Source organism: Ornithorhynchus anatinus, chromosome 15, assembly GCF_004115215.2.
Source record: "Ornithorhynchus anatinus isolate Pmale09 chromosome 15, mOrnAna1.pri.v4, whole genome shotgun sequence".
Taxonomy (NCBI): Eukaryota; Metazoa; Chordata; class Mammalia; order Monotremata; family Ornithorhynchidae; genus Ornithorhynchus; species Ornithorhynchus anatinus.
The window spans coordinates 7,321,027-7,340,337 of NC_041742.1; the positions used below are offsets into that span (position 1 = coordinate 7,321,027).

Below are 19,311 nucleotides of genomic sequence, written 5' to 3' on the forward strand. Positions count from 1 at the left end.
GGCCCTGGGAGTCAGAGTACCTGGTCTCCAATCCTGGCTCCACCACTTGTCTGCTGCATGGTTAGGGCACGTCACTTCACTTCTCTGTGCCTTAGTTCCCTCCTCTGTAAAATAGCTCTTAAGACTGTGAGCCCCATGTGGCCCAAGGATTGGGTCTGAACTGATTAGTTTGTATCTACTTCAGCACTTACTACAGTGCCTGGCACATAGTGAGCACTTCACAAATGCCAATTAAAAAAAATGTGGCTCCCAGAGGGGCACCGAGGAGCTCTTTTGCCAGACAAAATATCTTCCCTGGAGAAAGGCAAGTTAGGGGGGAGTTTGCCTCTTTTTCACATTACTGGCCTGAAAATTGAAGAGAGCACGGAAAAATCCCAGCGAACTCTGACCCTTTCTCCATGCCCTTGGTTGCCTAGAGGCGATTTCCCATGAAGAACAGAAAAGGCAGCCTTTCCCCTTCTGCCTCTCCTCCTCTCTCCCCAATCCTCACCTGTGATCAGCCACAGTAGAGAAGGCTGAAAGCCTCTCTGAGCTCTGATAACAAGGCTGCCTATCCCTAATTACAGGCTTTATATATCCAGTCCATCCCAGGTGAGGCTGAAGCCCTATAAGAGTCAGATGGAATCAATTACAGGCTAAGATTTGAGGGTTAATTTTCTCCAGAAAGAGACATGCTTTTTCAGGCTTTGCCAGCTCTCACGGGGGACATGATTTCCCAGTCGCATTGTTCGACAGGGGATGGACAAAGTAGCATCAGGTAATGTTTTCGAAAGACTTGACTTGGTTAGAAAACCCTGGAGGCTCCTAAATTCAATAACAGCAAAGGAAGCTTATTATCCCAGGGGCATGGTTGGCTAATCAATAGAATACATATTTGATCGCCATCAGTTTGACATCAAGAGCTGTGGGATTTGATCCTGCCTATATTTCACCTACTAGCACCTAAAGAACTCTAATTCTAACACTTCTGAAAATAAATGTGAAATTTGTTAAGCATTTACTACATGATTAGCACTGGGGTAATACAAACTAATACAGAAGGCCCAAGGCCTAGTGGATAGAGCACAGGCCTGGGAGTCAGAAGGACCTGGCCCTTAATTCTGGCTCCGTCATTTCTCTGTTTTGTGACCTTGGGCAAGTCGCTTCACTGTGCCTCAGTTACCTCATCTGTAAAATGGGAATTTAGACTGTGAGCCTCACGTGGGACAACCTGATTACCCTGTATCTCCCCTAGTGCTTAGAACAGTGCTGGGCACATAGTAAGTGCTTAACAAATACCAACATTATCATTATTATTCTTAGGAAGGAGGTATAAATGGGTATTGAATCTCCATTTTGCAGTTGAGGGAACTGAGGCACTGAGAATGACTTGCCCAAGGTTACCCAGCAGACAAAGTTGCCAACTTAAGTTCCTCTGATTTCCAACCCTTTACTGTTCCCATTAGACTACACTGCTTCTGTAGGATCCTGGAATAACCACTTTTTTTAGAATCTTCTAGAACTAAAGCCCAATGCTGTCACTTGAAAAATCTGCAAAATGTATTTCCCGAATTGCCAGATGAATATTTACTGGAAAAGGATAATCCACTATTTTAATGTCAGCTCGAACAGAATCGTACCTCGACATCACCCTCTCTGTTTATCAACATCAGTTTTCAAGGAAAGAAAAGTGAGTCAAACCACAGCCACTGTGTAATTTTTCACCCCATCAGCCTTGCAAAACACCTACCCATCCTCCTGCTCAAATTGAGTATTTATTTATGACAGAGAAGTGGAATAGAATGCTCCTATTTATCATCAAAACATATTAGCAATGGTCAAACCACTAATAGTCAAACATGTTTATGAGCAATAAGCACTCGAATTTTGATCAAGCCCTGAGCTAAACACCGAAGCAGACTTAAGAGATTAGATCAGATACAGACAAGCTAGCTCCGGCACACACGTCCACTGTACATCTCATTTCTCCCTGCCTAAAGGTTGGTATAGAAGTACCAAGGAAACCAGGTCATCTCCTTGAATCTGCAGTGAGTCTTCAGAGTTACTCTCCGGACCCAGGTGATTCCAGGTTTGCTGATACTTCAGGTCAAGGAGAAAGGGCGAAATCTTCTCACTGATGCTGTATAAATACCATATCGTTATCATCACCGTGATCAATGGTATTTATCGAGTGCTATATTCAGAGTACTGTACAGAGCACTTGCGCTCAATAAATAAAAATGACTATTATAACCCAACCTACACAATCTGCTCCTTTCTTTAATGCCAACCTACTCACTCAACTTCAGTCTCATCATATCTCACTACCGAACTCTCGCCCACGTCCTGCCTCTGGCCTGGAACGCCCTCCCTCTTCATATCAGACGGATATTCACTCTCCTCAACTTCAACGCCTTATTGAAGGTACATCTCCTCCAAGCAGCCTTCCTCGTCTGAGCCCTCATTCCCTCTTCTCCCATTCCCTTTCTGCGTCACCCTTGCATTAGGATTTGTACCCTTTATTCACCCCTGCCTCAGCTCCATAGCACTTCTGCACATATCTGTAATTAATTTTTTGATATTAATGTCTGTCTCCCAATCGAGACTGTAAACTCATTCTACCAACTCTTTTGTATTCTCCCAATTACAGAGATCTGCACATTCTAACTGCTCAATAAATATGAATGATTGATTATAATACAGAGTTGGTAGACATGTTCCCTGCCTACCACAAACTTACAGTCTAGAGATGCTAAGAGCTGCCTTTTTTTTTAATGGTATTTATTAGGCACTTATGATGGGTCCAAACACTTCTAAGTTTCAGGCTCATCGCTGCTCAAACTCTAGCAATTCCAACAGCCTCAGTCACGGCTCTTCATAAATTGCTTGCAGGCCAACAGGGGTGGGCAAAAAGAATCAATCCTTTTCCCATGATCAATACAAGGCAGTGGCAAAAATTTCCAGAAGATCAGTCGCTGCTTTAGGCAACAATCCATGGCTCTGTCTCTCCAAACTTTCGTATTAAGTCCTTGCCTCCTATCTCTGCATCAGCTTTCTCTGCATATTTCCCAAAGGATTTTCCTTCATTGCTACTACTGATAAGAACAGTTTTGGAAGCCAAGGGTGATTTGCTACTGGCTTTCCCGCACAGCTTCGGTTCTGTACTTTTCAGGAGTCGACCTCGTTGAAGGAGACTTTTTAATTATTATTATTTTGTGGTCAGAGGGTTGCATGTGCCCTTTTTTTTCGAGCTAAGGCTTAGAAAGGGTGGAAAGCAAAATATTTTGATAATTATTCAGGCCATCAGGTTACATAAGAGGTTCCATAGCTTTCTGCATCAAACTTGAACAGTTGAAACCACAAATTCTGTTTTTGCAGCCATAAAACATTCAGACCAAAAAAAAAAAAAGAAATAAAATAATAAAAACCATTTTCCATTTGCTTGAAACTTATAAAATTTAATGTGGTGAAAAATGACAGTTTACTCCCTATAGGAAACTGTTTTGAGCTGTGTTTCACAGACAGAGAGTGGAGACATGAATATACATTTGCAGGCTTTGAATAAAGCACGTAATTACATGCTGAAATAGGATGTCACAGTTTAAAACGTCTGAGTCAAAAGGAAAATAAAGTGTTTCATCTAAAAGAAAAAGGTTTTCATCTGCAGAGGAATGACAAAAGCCATGTCTAGTCAATATTTCCAGTCTGACTCCTCCTCAGGTAGGTTTGTCGTACAGTCGCTTGCTACAGAAGGCTCGTGGCTTAGTGGATAGAGTACGGTGCCGGGAGTGGGAAGGAATTGGGTTCTAATCCCGGCTCTGCCACATGTCTTCTGTGTGACCTTGGGCAAGTCACTTAATATCTCTGGGCCTCCCCCTCATCTGTGTCATGAGTTCGAATCCCAGCTCTGCCACTTGTCAGCTGTGTGACTATGGGCGAGTCACTTCACTTCTCTGGGCCTCAGTTACCTCATCTGTAAAATGGGGATTGAGACTGTGAGCCCCACGTGGGACAACCTGATTCCCCTGTGTCTACCCCAGCGCTTAGAACAGTGCTTGGCACATAGTAAGCGCTTAACAAATACCAACATTATTATTATTATTATCTGTGATCAAGGCTGGGAGCCCCATAGGGGACAGGGACTGTGTGGGACCTGATTAACTTTTGTCTATCCCAGCACTCAGCACAGAGTAAGCGCATTACAATCATTATTATTATTATTATTATTATTATTATTATTGGAGCTTATGAAAAACCCTCTCTCTGCTACTGAGCTCAGGATGAGACAATGTAGAAAAACTGGATTGCCCCATTCAATCCGAGGTTTGTGTTTATTTATACACAACCTCAGCATAGGTGTTTAATCCACCCTACATTTGATTTTTTTTTGCCTACTCTAAATGTAAAGAGCTTTATGCTTGTCTCTCTTAGCGTTTATAGTTTAGCTTATTCATATTAATATCCATTTCCTCCTCTAAACAGTCCACTCCACATAGGCGAGGAATCCGTATACAAACTCTCTTATATTATACTCTCCCAAGAGGTTAGTACAGTATTCTGCTCACCCTAAGTGTTCAGTGAATACCAATAACTGACTGATTGCAATCCACTTGTGGCAGGGAGTATGTTTACAAACTCAGTGGAAAGAGCACGGGCTTGGGAGTCAGAGGTCATGGGTTTGAATCCCGGCTCTGCCACTTGTCGGCTGTGTGACTGTAGGCGAGTCACTTGACTTCTCTGTGCCTCAGTTACCTCATCTGTAAAATGGGGATTAAGACTGTGAGCCTCATGAGGGACAACCAGATTACCCTGTATCTCCCCCAGCGCTTAGAACAGTGCTCTGCACATAGTTAGCACTTAACAAATACCAACATTATTATTATTAATAAGCATTTAATAGTCATTCCCTGCCCACGTTGCACTCTTCTAAAATTATGACAAGCAGAATGGCATAGTGGATAGAGCACAGGCCCGGGAGTCAGAAGGACCTGGATTCTAATTCCCACCGCATTTGGTCTGTTGGGTGAATGTGGGCAAGTTGCTTCACTTCTCTGTGCCTCAGTTACCTGATCTGTAAAATGGGGATTGAGACTGTGAGCCCTACACAGGACAGGGCCTGTATCCAACTTGATTTGCCTGTATCCACCCGAGCACTTAGTATAGTGCCTGGAGCACAGTGAGCACTTAGCAAATACTACTATCGTTATCATTATTATTAATAATAATAAATTGTACACTAAGCCTATGAGTCCCATGTGGGACAGGGACTGTGTCCAGCCTGGTTAGCTTGTATCTACTCCAGCAGTTAGAACAGTGCTTGGCAGAGAGTGGGCACTTAAATACCATCATCATCCTCATTACCCCTCCAAGTGTTTAGTATACTGTATAGAGTAAGCCCTCAATAAATAAATACGTTTGATTTATCGAGAAACTCTTCTAATACATAAGAAATTTCACTGGTATTCTTGGGATGAGATACTACTTTAAATACTTTATTTGTGTAGAACATTACAAAACCATCTAATCTTCTGATAACAGAAGATGAAGAAATATGTTAGAAATTTCCCAATAGCAGCCAGAAAAACACAGACTATTATCAACCAAAAGCCAACATTAATCCCTCGACATGTTAGAATTTGACAGTTTTGGGCACCGATTGCCATTTTAATTTTTTTTAAATAGTTTCTTTAAATGAAGGGGCTTAAAAAGAGACGGAGAAAGAGAAAGCGTCTCTCCAAATACCAGCGAAAGTGCAAAAACAGGAACTTGAGGGATGACTGAACCTGGAACAGAGAAGGATGGAACTGTCCTAGCCTGTGAACTGGTCACTTTTAAAGCCAAGGTATTTTCATTTCACTGTGCGTTCCAAGAACAAATTCAATGAGCAAAAGGTTCAGTGCCTTTTTCTCATCCTTAGACTAGTTTGTGCGTGATCGCTTAATGGGATTAAGGTTTATCAGGCTTGAAGACTCAGCTCCCCAGAGGAGAGCTATAATTGGCCACTTCTGCTCCTAGGACCTTCTCCCCTCCTCCTGTCCTTTGTGTTGTGTTTTTGGGGTTTTTTTTTCTGGTCTCAGCTGAAACAGGGCAGAATAATGAAGAAGCCTTTCCTTGCTCTCCCTGACACGCTTTCCTCCATTCCCTGCTCCTTGTCTCACATCTGACCTTCACCTAGTAGGGAATTACGGGGTTCAGTCAGGTGATAGTATTTACTGAGTGCTCACTGTGTGCAGAGCACTGTACTAAGCGCATGGGAGAGTACAAAAGAACAATAATAACCCACACCATTCCCTCATTGCTTCTCTCTTGGCTTGGCTGTGCACAAATTTCACGAAGACTGGTATAACAAAGCTCGCATTTTTTAAGCGCTCCTTATATGCCAAGCACTGAGCTAAGCCCTGGTGTAGATACAGTATAATAATGATAATAATTGTGGTATTTATTAAGCACTAAGTACTGGTTTGAATCCCGGCTCTGCCGCTTGTCAGCTGTTCAACTTTGGGCAAGTCGCTTAACTTCTCTGTGCCTCAGTTACCCCATATGTAAAATGGGGATTAACTGTGAGCCTCACGTGGGGCAACCTGATTACCCTGTAACTACCCCAGCCCTTAGAACAGTGCTCTGCACATAGTAAGCACTTAACAGATACCAACATTATTACAAACAAATCGGATGGGACACAGTCCATGACCCATGTGGGTCTCACCGTCTCAAACCCCATTTTACAAAATGAAGTAACTGAGGCCCAGAGAAGAGAAGCGACTTGCCCAGTATCACCCAGCAGATAAGTGGCAGAGCCAGGATCAGAACCCATGACCTTCTGGCTTCCGGGCCTGTACTCAATCCGCTACCCATGCTGCTTCTCACATCAGATAAGCAGATTAGATACAGTTCTGGTTGGACAAGGAGCTTGCAACTCCAAGGGGGAGGGAGGATGGTATTTCACTTCCAGTTCAGGCCCTGTCCGAAAGATATCCTAACTGATATGTTTGGAAGAATGGCAGCGACATAGGCTTGAAATACAAATAGCACGGGCCTACAACAATCCACTTGGATGATTTCGGTTTAATTATTTTCAAAATAGTGGCCTCTTGAGAAGAAAACTCAGTAGCCATTTAGTTTTCCTGGATTAGGACAGTTCTAAACAGTAGAAAAGAATCAGAATAGTATCCACTCTATTTAGTCCATGGGGATATGTCACTGACGATACATAAAACTATTCTCATAGTATGTTTAAAAGGTGTCATTAAAAATAAACCCATCATCCAATGCTGATAGTCCAAGAATTTCACGTGTCTTTCCTTCCCCCAATTAAGTCTGAAGAGCGATTATTATTATTACACCAATTATTCCTATTTCTCTGTGCCTCATTTCCCTTATCTGTAAAATGAAGGTTAAGACCGTGAGCCCCGTGTGGGATACGAACTGTGCCTAACCCGATGGGCTTGTCTCTACCCCAGTGGCTAGTACAGGCTAGTAAACACTGTACAAATACCATTAAATAACAGAGCAATGAGACTCTTGGGCACTTTCCATTCCTGAAGAAATGTAAGCAGTCTCTCTACCCCCGAAAAGCCAAGCGGAGCCAAGGGGAGACCAAGGGGAGCCCTCTCTAGGTTCAGCATCTAGAAACCTCTATCGGACACTGACAAGCCCGATGATTAGGGCCAAAATAATGACGGTGTTGCAAGTCGGAGCTGTGCACTTACAAACAGCCGAGCTGCGGAGGCACAAACCATTTCCCTCTCTTCCTCCCTCTCCTCCCCTCTCTCCACTCTTCACCGCTCTTTCTCTCTGTGCCTTTTAATTTGCAGACATCCGATCCCCTCTGCCATTTCAGAACCGGGGCTCTGGGGGCCACCGGAGACTTACTGATACGTCTGGGAAAGAGGCGGCCATGTTGACCGCACCTGTTGCGGTGGAAGCCCCCCACCCTTCCTTCCGGACGCTCCCATTGTACCCCACCTTATTCTGTTTCAGCCAAAGCCGAATACAAAGTCAAACCTTTTGCATTCGCCAGACAACCGCACAAAACGGGGCCATAGAGCAACGCGGGCCATCTTGAACGTCTTTCTGTCAGAGAGCTGGCCAAACGACAGGTTCAATAGCGAGTCTAGCAACCCTATCTCTTTTCAGAAGTGCGGCCGTAAGAATCACTGAATTCCACCGACAGATTCCCTCCTCATCTAGACCCATTTGGATGGCCGGCTGAGCAGACTTTACACACACAAAACCTCCCAAACAAAACTTTTTTATATGAGATAGCCCGGGCTAAAAGACATCTATTCCTTGTGTAAAAGTTAAATAGATTTGGGATCAAAGGCGTCAGAGACTTCTGACTACTCGGACTAACGAACTTCCCCAGAAACCTCTGTAGTATATCAGATGAAATCCTGTCACTAGATACGCACACACAGGATGATAAGAGCAAAGAAGGGAGGGGAGGATGAAAAAAAACACAATGTCAAAGGAGTTTGGACTCAGAAAAGTTTCCCTGTTAGAGGGCACAAGCTTAATTGATGTCTTATCCCTCCAATATTACAGTATTGGTCTATAATCGCTAGAGGGTGGCAGTAATAAACAAGAACCGAAATACAAAAGACCGATTTGATCCCTGGAAGATTCGTCTACTAGAACAGAATACAGATTCTCTAAAAGCACCCTAGAGTGACAACTCCGATAACAGACATTCCAACCTCTCCAAAGATCAGCGATTGATCTATTTGCTCTATTTTAGTGCTTTTTAGGACAAACCTCTGTCTCCTCTTCCCAAATATCCCTTTTTTCTCCCCTTTTCCTTCTATCTTCAAGTTAGTTTGGGTTTATCTGCTCTGCTATACTGTAAGCTCCTCTGCTAGATTGTAAGCTCCTCGAAGGCGGGGACTGTGTCTGATCGCTCTATATTGTGCTCTCCCAAGGGCTTAGCATAGTGTGCTGCTCACAGTAAGCACTCAATAAACACCACGGATTAAGTGGATTGTGACATAACTTTCTCATTCTCTCCTGAGTCCTCAGTACAGTATTCAATAGTAGGTGCTCAATAAACACCACCGTTTGAGTGCCTGATTGAAATCTAACCAGGAGAGAGGATTCTATAACCTCCCTTGCTCATACTTGAGCCTCTCATAAATTCTTGTAGTCCAAAAGAGAAAAGGCCTGGCCGAGTGAGAGGAGATAAGCCGGGGAGAAATCTATCAATCATATTTAACGAGCTTTTACTGTGTTCGGCGCAGTGTACTGAGCTCGCCGTATGAATTGAACTTACGGTATGCAGATGCTGTACTAGGCACTTGGGTGAGTACGGTATCATCAAAAGGAGTTTACAGTGTAGGAGGGGAGTCAGAAGACCTGAGTTTTAATCCTGGTCCAGCTGCTTGCCTGCTGTGTGACCTTAGGCAAGTTGCTTATCTGATCTGTGCAGTTTAATCTTCTTTAAAATGGGGATTTGCTCCCCCTTTAACTGGGAGCCCCATGTGGGACAGGGGCTGTATCCTACCTCATTATCCTGTTTCTACCCTACCATTTGGCATTGTGAGTGCTTAACTAATAGCACTCTTATGATTATTAAATGCATCTTAATGGTTAACATAAATCCAGTCTGACGTTCTTTAGAATACTGGGTTTCAGTATTTTCACTGCTCCCGATACGTCTATCTCCAGTCCTCTCTGCCACTGTTTCCAATTATACTCACAGAGAAGCAGGGTGGCCTAGTGGACAGAGCATGGGCCTGGGTTCTAATTCTGGCTTGACCACTCGCCTGCTTTGTAACCTTGGGCAAGTCACAACCTCTCTGGGCCTCTGTTACCTAAGGTTTAAAATGAGGGTTAATAATAGTAATGATGTTGGTATTTGTTAAACACTTACTATGTGCAGAGCACTGTTCTAAGCGCTGGGGTAGACACAGGGGAATCGGGTTGTCCCATGTGGGGGCTCGCAGTCTTAATCCCCATTTTACAGATGAGGTAAGTGAGGCACAGAGAAGTTAAGGGACTTGCCCACAGTCACACAGCTGACAAGTGGCAGAGCCAGGATTCGAACCCATGACATCTGACTCCAAAGCCCATGCTCTTTCCACTGAGCCACGCTGCTTCTCTGAGGGTTAAGATTGTGCATCTCCTGTGGAACAGGGTGGTGTCCAACCCGATTAGCCTGTATCTACCCCAGTGCTCAGTACAGTGCTCTGCACACAGTAGCTGTTTAATAAATATTGTTATTACTACACTGCTCCAGAGAGCACATCTTAAACTTCTTCTGCCCTTCTCACTCTTTTAAGAAGCAATTACCTATAGGATGGATATGTTTAGTAATCAGAAAAAGACCACTGAGACTCATGGGAATAAAAGGAAGATAACCCGACTGGGACTTCTCAAACTTGGTCTCTACTTTCTTTTCCACCCAGTTTAGATTAGCAATTTACCCCATTATTTAGGGTAGAAAACAATACTTCAACCTCAAAGGGTCCCTTAGTCATTCGGCACTTAGTACAGCGCTCTGCCCTCAGTAAACACTCAATGAACATTGATCGATTGTGCTTCCCAAGCACCTAATCCAGTGCACCACACCTAGTGGACGTTTAATAAAACACCTCTGCTCAACTGTTAGTAAGCACATCACATTTCCTGGTCAACTTCAAAAAAAATTACTTAACCTGGATAATTGGTTAAGAGAGAGAGAGTTTCTTCGTGTAATAATAATAATAATAATAATTGTGGTATTTGTTTAAGCGTTTGCTGTGTACTAAGCACTGAGGTACGTACAAGGTAATCAGACTGGACACAGTCCCTGTCCCACATGGGGCTCACAGTCCTAATCTCCATTTTACAGGTGAGTTAACTGAGGCACAGAGAAGTGACTTGCCCAAGGTCACACAGCAGACATGTGGCAGGGCCGGGATTAGAACCCACATCCTCTATTATAGGAAAAGATTTTTATTTTATTTTTTTTAAGGACAAATATGTCAGTTTTTAAAGGACAGCATCTGGAAAATTATTTCTAGGGGGTGACGAGCAATAAATCTATAATATTTAAGAAGCATTTACTATGTGCAGAGCACAGTATTAAGACCTTGGGAGAGTACAATAGCAAAGATTTTAACCACCCAGGGACAAGGTGAAAAATTCCCAAGCTTCCTCTCTGGTGCCAGCTGAAGCTTCTGACAAGGAACAGTGAACAAGGGAAAGGAAATCACAAAGTTCTTGACATTTATATTTTATTTTGAAATGTAACTTTGTGTAAACAGGCGTGGCTTTTAGTGGCTGGTCAGCGGTAATATGCCCTTCTCCATTTCTCCTATCCTTACCTCTAATCCCGAAGCTGAATGTAAAATTTGGTTTCTCTGGGGGTGGGGTGGAGATACATCACCACCTCCCATGAAATCAACAGAGGCTCAAAGCACGTCTCACATGTCTTCGTAGGAGAACACTAAGGGTCCTTGTTTCCAGTAGCAGTTGGCAAAGAGGCATCTCTTCCAAGTTAATGACCAGGGGATATTAATATTACAAGCCCTTGGGTGGAGATCCTCAAGAAGGAGCATAAAAGCAGGAAGGCTGACCTCTGGATTTTAAAGCCATCCTTTTTCCACAATGCCTGCTTTGCTACTTTTTAAAATTTGTGGTATTTCTTAAGCACTTATTATGTGTTAGGCACTGTACTAAGTGCTGGGGTAGTTACAAGCTAATCTGGTTGGACACAGACCCCGTTCCACATGGGGATTTTACGGAAGAGGTTACTGAGGCGCAGAAAAGTAAAGTGACTCGTCCAAGGTCACACGCAGACAAGTGGTGGAGCTGGGTTTAGAATCCAGGTCCTTCTGACTCCCAGTCCCGTGCTTTATCCACTAGGTCATGCTGCTTCTCTGAGAGAAGAGAGAGCAATGCATATTTTGCCTAAAAATCCACTATGTAACACACACAATACAGCATGGCCCAATAGAAAGAACATGAGCCTGGGAGTCAGAGGATCTGGGTTCTATATGCATCTGAAGATTGCTTGTTATGTGACGTTGGACAGGTCACTTAATTTCTCTGTGCCTCAGTTTCCTCAACTTTAAGATAGGGGTTCAATCCTGCAGTGAGCCCCATATGGGAGAGGGACTGTGTCCAATCTGATAACCTTTATCTGTTTCCAATCTGATAACCTTTATCTACCCCAGGGCTTAGAACAAGTAATAAATGCTTAACAAATACTATTAAAAAACACAATGCATATTTAAAGAGACTGTACCCAGGAAAACCCACCTCTATATTGGAAGCCTGAGATATCAAAGGAAGGACAAAAAGTAAGGTTTGAAACTAGCCCCTTTCAGTTTGATTCTGCATGAGAAAGAAAAGGAAATTAAGCCTCAGATTGAATCTGTTTTGGGGTGGGGGTGGGGAGGGAGGAGGGGAGATGGGAGAGAGAGGAAATCTCTGACAGCCACTCAACCAAGACGCTAATCCGTGATATCCATCTAATAATCACTCTGCAATTTGAGCCTGTACCCACTAAGATGAGGGGTACCCTAAAATCAATTAGAGCTGCCATAGGAAAGGATTTTTATTGTTATTCACATCAGCCGTATCATTTAACTCCTCCTGAGGCACCTGAAACAATCAATGCTATTCATTGAGCACTTATTTTGTGGGTAGAGCACTGTAGTAAGCACTTGAAAGAGTACAATATAGAGTTGAAAGACACATTCCCTGCCCACGAGGGGGTTAGAGTCTAGTCGACAAGCTTATTGTCTAGAGGGGTTTACCTGTTCCAAACAAATTCATCAATCGATGATATTTTTTGAACATTTACTGTGCGCAGTACACAGTACTAAGTGCTTGGGAGAGTACACCACAACAGATCTGGTTGCAGCGTGGCTCAGCGGAAAGAGCCCGGGCTTGGGAGTCAGAGGTCATGAGTTCGAATCCCAGCTCTGCCACTTGTCAGCTGTGTGACTGTGGGCAAGTCACTTAACTTCTCTGTGCCTCAGTTACCTCATCTGTAAAATGGGGATTAAGACTGTGAGCCTCATGAGGGACAACCAGATTACCCTGTATCTACCCCAGCGCTTAGAACAGTGCTCTGCACATGGTAAGCGCTTAACAAATACCAACATTATTAATGCTTCTCTACTAAAAGAACATCAGATGAGAGAAAGGCCAGAAAACTAGGTCATTACCCACTACTGACTCGAGAAGAGAACCAGGGCTACCCACCTATTTTGTCTTCTACATCACACCCGATCCTTGTCTCTTGTCCAGAGCAACTGATTCTGCTTCTGTAATCCAGTAGTTTCTAGGAGAAGCTAAATCAGGGTGTTCAAGATCCTCTCAAAAGGGATATGAAAATATAGTGAAAATGGAGGCCTTGTTAAGAATTCACTTTTTATCCTACTGAGGCTGGATGACAGTGAAAAAAACCAAGGAACTGAGTGGAGGAGGCAAGGAAACTTCTGTTCAAATCTTGTTTTGCCACTGACCTGTAGAGTGACTGAGGACTTGTTGCTATATCTTTCTAGGCCTCAGCTTTCTCTAGACTGTAAGCTTCTTGTGGGCAAGGAACACGTCTACTAAGTCCATTATATTGTACTCTCCCAAGCGTTTAATAACTGTGATTTTATTGTGGCAGTTGTTAACCGTTACAGGGACTGTCCTAAGCACCGAAAGAGATACGAGATAATCAGGCTGGACAGCCCACATCCCACATGGGGATCATTGTTTTAAATCCCCATTTTACAGATGATATAACTGAGGCCCAGACAAGTTATGTGACTTCACTCAAGATCAGACAGCAGGCAAGTTAAGGGCTTACCTTGTATCTACCTCAGTGCTTAGAACAATGTTTGATGCAGAGTAAGAACTTATCAAATACCATAATAAGCATCAATATTATTATTCTGTGCCAAGCATAGTACTAAGTGCTGGAGTAGTTACAAGATAATCAGGTCCTACTTGGGGCTCAAAGCCTAAGTAGGAGGGAGAATAAGAAGTGAATCCCCATTTTGCAAACGAGGGAGCTGAGGCCCAACGAAGTGAAGTGATTTGCCCATGGCCACACAACTGACAAGTGGCAGAGCGGAGAATGGAACCCAAGTCCTCTAACCCCCAAACCTGAGGTTTTTCCAATAGACAAGTGGTCTGTACACATTAAGTGCTCAATAAATACCACTGATTGATAATAAGAATAATTATGCCATTTGTAAAGTGCTGACTATGCACCAGGCACTGTACTAAGCACTGGAGTGGGTACAAGCAAATCAGGTTGGACATAGTCCCTGTACTACGTGGGGATAGTCTCAATCCCCATTTTACAGATGAGGTAACTGAGGCACAGAGAAGTGAAGTGACTTGCCCTAGGTCACATAGGAGAAAAGTGACAAAGCCGGGATTAGAAAACATGACCTTCTGATTCCCGGGCCTTTGTTCTATCTACTACATCATGCTGCTTCCCATTTATAAAGGGATTGATCCATTTCCTCATTTATAAAATGGAGATAAAATACATCCTCTTCTTACCTCTTAAACTGCAAGCCAAATGAGGGACAGGGAGTAGTTTGATGATCCTGTTTCAGTTTGATGATCCTGTTTCTACTTCAGTGTTCAGGGCTTAAATAAACTAAGTGCTTAGAAAGACCATTATTTATTCTCCAGTACTGTACCTCTCTAGACCAAATTCTTCTATTTTTAGGACCATTGGATGATCAAGAGAACTTTCAGAGTCAGTTCATTCTAGCTTAGCTCTCCTCCTTTTGGAGATTTTTTTTGATCCCACTGTCTGAGTCCACTGAAGAAACAATGATTCTACCTGAGCTAAAATGAAATGGAGTCTCATCTGTGGCTTTTGGCTGTAAATTTTATACATTAAAGACTTCTAAAACCCCTAATCCTGGAATCATAAATGACACAAACTTCTGCATCAACTGGTGTGTGGGCAAATTCTATAGAGCCTGATCCCTACTAGGTGAACTGACGTTTGCCACCTCTCCAGAAAGGAACAGAAAAATCAGAAAACTTTAGTCTAGAATGAGACACTCACTCTAGAAACAAATTTAAGTCCAAAGTGAACCTTGATTATGCAAATGAAAATAAAAATTCAGAGCTCAAATATCCCACATCATAACTGAGAAGATGAACAAGTATTGAATGAAATACTATTGAATAAGGATCCTCGATTAATGTCATTTTCTCTTCTATTTCATTGATATTTCATCTCTACTAGTATCCAGCGTCTTGTTTCAGAAAAAGGAAGCCACCATATTTCCCTGATGTTAACAGAGTTTGCGACTAAGAGCAAAGGAAAGGATTGCAAACCTGTAGTTTGGAACTTGATATGTAAAAGAAAAAAAATGGTTCCTGAAATACACACCTTTAATTCTTGGCTCCTGATCGTCTTGTCAAATGGTGATTGATATGTGTAGAGTCAGCTCTTCAAAACATCAACCACTGCCTGAGGTCTTTCCTATAATCAAAGCACATGCCCACCCAGGACTAATTAGACATTAGATTAATGTCAACTGATTGATTTGGAACAGCCCTCCCCCACAGCACACAGTTAGAAGCATGGTGGCCTCTTTCAAAAAGGACTCCTCCTATGGGCTTTGAAATTATTAATGGGTAGGAGGGAAAATGGGGACCCAGAGAAGATGTTGTAATGTAACTAAAAAGTCCCAACCAGAAAGGGGTGGCAGGGAGAGGGAAAATGAAGGGTTACAAACCCAAGAGGCAGCCGAGACCCTTTTTCGGCAGAATCCCGGCGTTGTTCGGAAGATAATTATTTGCAGTTTAACCCAGGAGAGGAATGACTGCATTTGGCTATGGTATAGAGAGCATTTTTCAAAACTCGTGGTCTTCATATTTCTTGTTTTCCCCCCTTACAAATTTATGAGCCGGGAACATTCGAAGTTGTCTTAATGGATTAAGCAGAGGCCACGCTGTAGAGAGTAAATTAAAAATGAAATAGTTGCAGCTGTTGGGACTGGTTTAGGGCAAAAGACTCTGCCTTCTCAAGCAGCCAGGAGTGTTTTGGGAAGCTCCAAAGCCTCTCTTTGCATGTCTCTCTCCCTCTCTCTCTTTCACACACTCACAAACACACAAAAGTGCTCTTGGTAAGAAACTGAGAAGACTTTTGCAACTGAGATAAAAGGAACTAATGAGGCTTTTGGAAGCTGTTACACTTTTTTCTTCCCCATTCAGAGAGCAGAGAGCAGGAATTTGGGAGAGGGATGCCCAGAGGTCAGAGGTCAGACCTTAGAGATTTGGAGAGGTCATTTAGAATCTTTGCCGTTTTTCATGGGTTTACCACGGTTAAAGCTTTATCCCACACATATAAAATTGAGAAGTTCTCCTAGTTAAATGAATATTATCTAAGGGAAAGTGGCATTTTTCACAGTCACCATTATCAAAGTGGCTTGATAGGAAACTCTAGAGAGGTTAACAACCAACTCCATTATATTTATTTATAATGACGCTATTGATGCCCGTTTACTTGTTTTGATGTCTGTCTGCCCCCTTCTAGACTGTGAGCCACTTGTGAACAGGGATTGTCTCTATTTGTTGCTAACTTGTACTTGCCAAACACTTCGTACAGTGCTCTGCACACAGTAAGCACTCAATAAATACGAATGAATGAATAAACTCCCTTCCCTTGCCCCTAACTTCTAAGAATGTGAGGTGGATTGACCTATCTCTACCATCAGCGGGGCCATGACTGAATCAGTGGCATTTATGAGCACCTATTGTGCGTAGAGCACTGTACGATTAGACTGTAAGCCCGTCAAACGGCAGGGACTGTCTCTATCTGTTGCCAACTTGTTCATTCCAAGCGCTTAGTACAGTGCTCTGCACATAGTAAGCGCTCAATAAATACTATTGAATGAATACTAAACATTTGAGAGAATACAACAAAGTAGATATAACTCCTGTCCTCAAAAAGCATACACTCTAGTGAAGGGTCTATGACATAACAAAAAAATAAATGAATAAAAATGCTTTATGACATGCATATACTCTTAAAAGAGTATCTTGAGCTAGGACCATCCCTTTTGGATTTTTTTTTTATGCCAGAGAATTAATCAATTTTACCTCTTGCCTCCATTCCCGTTTATTCCCTGTTTCACTTTTATTTCTGGTTTAGCTAAGTAGGTTGGTCATAACAGACCCAAAACTGGATTAAGTCAATAGGCTAATCAATCATAATTTTGGAGAGCTTACTGTGGCCACTGCACGGTACTAAACACAATATAACACACTCCTTGTCCATAATAAGCTTACAGTCAGGATATATCGGTCTGCCAGATGCGAATTAGGCTGACTTGGGGATGCAGTTTGAGTAAATTATATTTTTAAGCACTTTATAATGATTAATAATAATAACTGAGATATTTGTTAAGTGCTTACTGTGTGCCAGGCACTTTACTCAGCACTGGTGTGGATACACGGTAATCCCGTTGGACACAGTGCCTGTCCCACACAGGGCTCAGTCTCAACCCCCATTTTACAGATGAGGTAACTGATATACAGAGAAGTAAAGTGACTTATCCAAGGTCACACAGTAGACAAGTGGCAGAGCTGGGATTCGAACCCAGGTCCTTCTGATTCCCAGGCCCGAGCGCTATACACTCTGCCACACTTTCTATGTGGCAACCACTGTACTAAGCACTAGGATAGATGCAAGATTTTCCTATCAGACCCCACCCCTGTCCAACATAGGGCTCACAGCTAAGGGGGGATGGAGAACAGGCATTTTAATCTCTATTTTACAGATGAGGAAACAGAGGCACAGCATAGATAAGTGACTTGCCCAAGGTCACACAGCAGACAAGGGGCAGAGCTGGGATTAAAGCGTCTGGACTCCCTAGTAGACGATCTTTCCATTAGGGTGTTCCGCATCTCTTACTTTTGCAAGTCCACCTTCTATTATCTTCTGTTTTATTACTTTCTATCATCTTTACTTCTACTTTCCTATCCTATGAACTCCAGGTAAACAACCCCCAATGGAAGTGTGCAGTAATAGTGGAAAAATTTGAGAAGCAGTGTGGCCTATTGGAGAGAGCATGAACCTGGGAGTCAGAGGACCTGGATTCTAATCCTGCCTCCACCACTGGCCTGCTGCGTGACCTGTTCTCCCTCCTAATTAGACTGTGAGCCTCACGTAGGGCCTGATTATTTCATATAAAAATAATATTAATAATAATAGCATAGAAAGCGCTTAACAAATACCAATAATAATGGTACTAATTAAGCCCTTACTGTGTATTAAGTACTGTTCTAAGTGCTGGGGAAGATACTATCTAATCAGGTTGGACACGGTCCCAGTCCCACATTGCAATCACCGTCTTAATCCCCATTTTACAGATGAGGTTACTGAGGCAGAGAGGAGTGGCATGACTCGCCCAAGGTCACACAGCAGACAAGGGGCAGAGCCGGGATTACAACCCAGGTTCTTTGACTCTCAGGCCCTGGCTTTATCCACTAGGTCACGCTGCTTCTGCCCCAGAGCTTACTACAGTGCTGGGCCCATAGTAAGCACTCAACCTAAAAAACACAGTTCAATGCTATTTAAGGTGGATCACGTTTCCAGAGTTTTCCTGGGTTCTATAGGTGTTTATCTTCCTTGATCCCTTTCCCCAAAGTCTCTGACCTCAAAGGGGGATTGGACCAAGGAAAAAGTACCAGTAAAGGCGGCAGGAAGAGGTGAAAGAAGCAGAGGAGTTGAAAATGTGGGATGACATTTCTCTAACGGCAAAATCTGCTAAATTTAACATTTTCAGCTATAAACCTTTCAATTGCAAGAAATAAATCCTTCAGCTTTATACGAGCCCTCAGCTTCTACAGCTGCAGATTTATTCAGCTCCCTGAGCATCAGGCCAAGAGAAGTAAACATGAAAGATGTGACAGATAGCATGAGGAGATTTCTCGGCTTCGCCACCGCCGCTAACCTTGGCGTTTTCAAGGAACCACATCCCCTCTTGCTAATTAGCTATTAAAATGGATCCCTCCTCCCACAGAGATATACGAATCCGACTCCTGGCTCGAATCGCGGTGACAGTGAATTTATTTATTTATTCCTATTTATTTCCTAAAGTCGGGACCGGTTCTGGGGAATAGATAAATTGGACATGCAAACTGCAATGAAGCCAGGCAAACCCACCCTGGTTTGCTGCCTGGAACTCTGTCCCGGTAATCTGAGATGTGTCCTGGTGGTGACTGTCGGGTTGCTAATGGCAACTGGTCTCTTCCCTTCACTCCTGCTATCCTCCCTTGGAAATGCCTTAAATTGGGTTAATGCAGGAATACCATTTGGACTCTACCCAAAAGAATCAAATAAGGACAAACCACGAAAAAATTAGGTAATGTTTGTTT

General features: G+C 43.0%; 1 long non-coding RNA gene across 1 annotated transcript in view; it reads right to left on the reverse strand.

The window, feature by feature from the left end:
* Positions 1-15,401, reverse strand: part of LOC120638833 — a 49,169-nt gene extending 33,768 nt beyond the window's left edge. Inside the window, exon 1 of the long non-coding RNA XR_005660817.1 lies at positions 15,317-15,401. This is a non-coding gene — a long non-coding RNA (uncharacterized LOC120638833). The remainder of the gene's footprint in view (positions 1-15,316) is intronic.
* Positions 15,402-19,311: the final 3,910 nt, after the last annotated feature.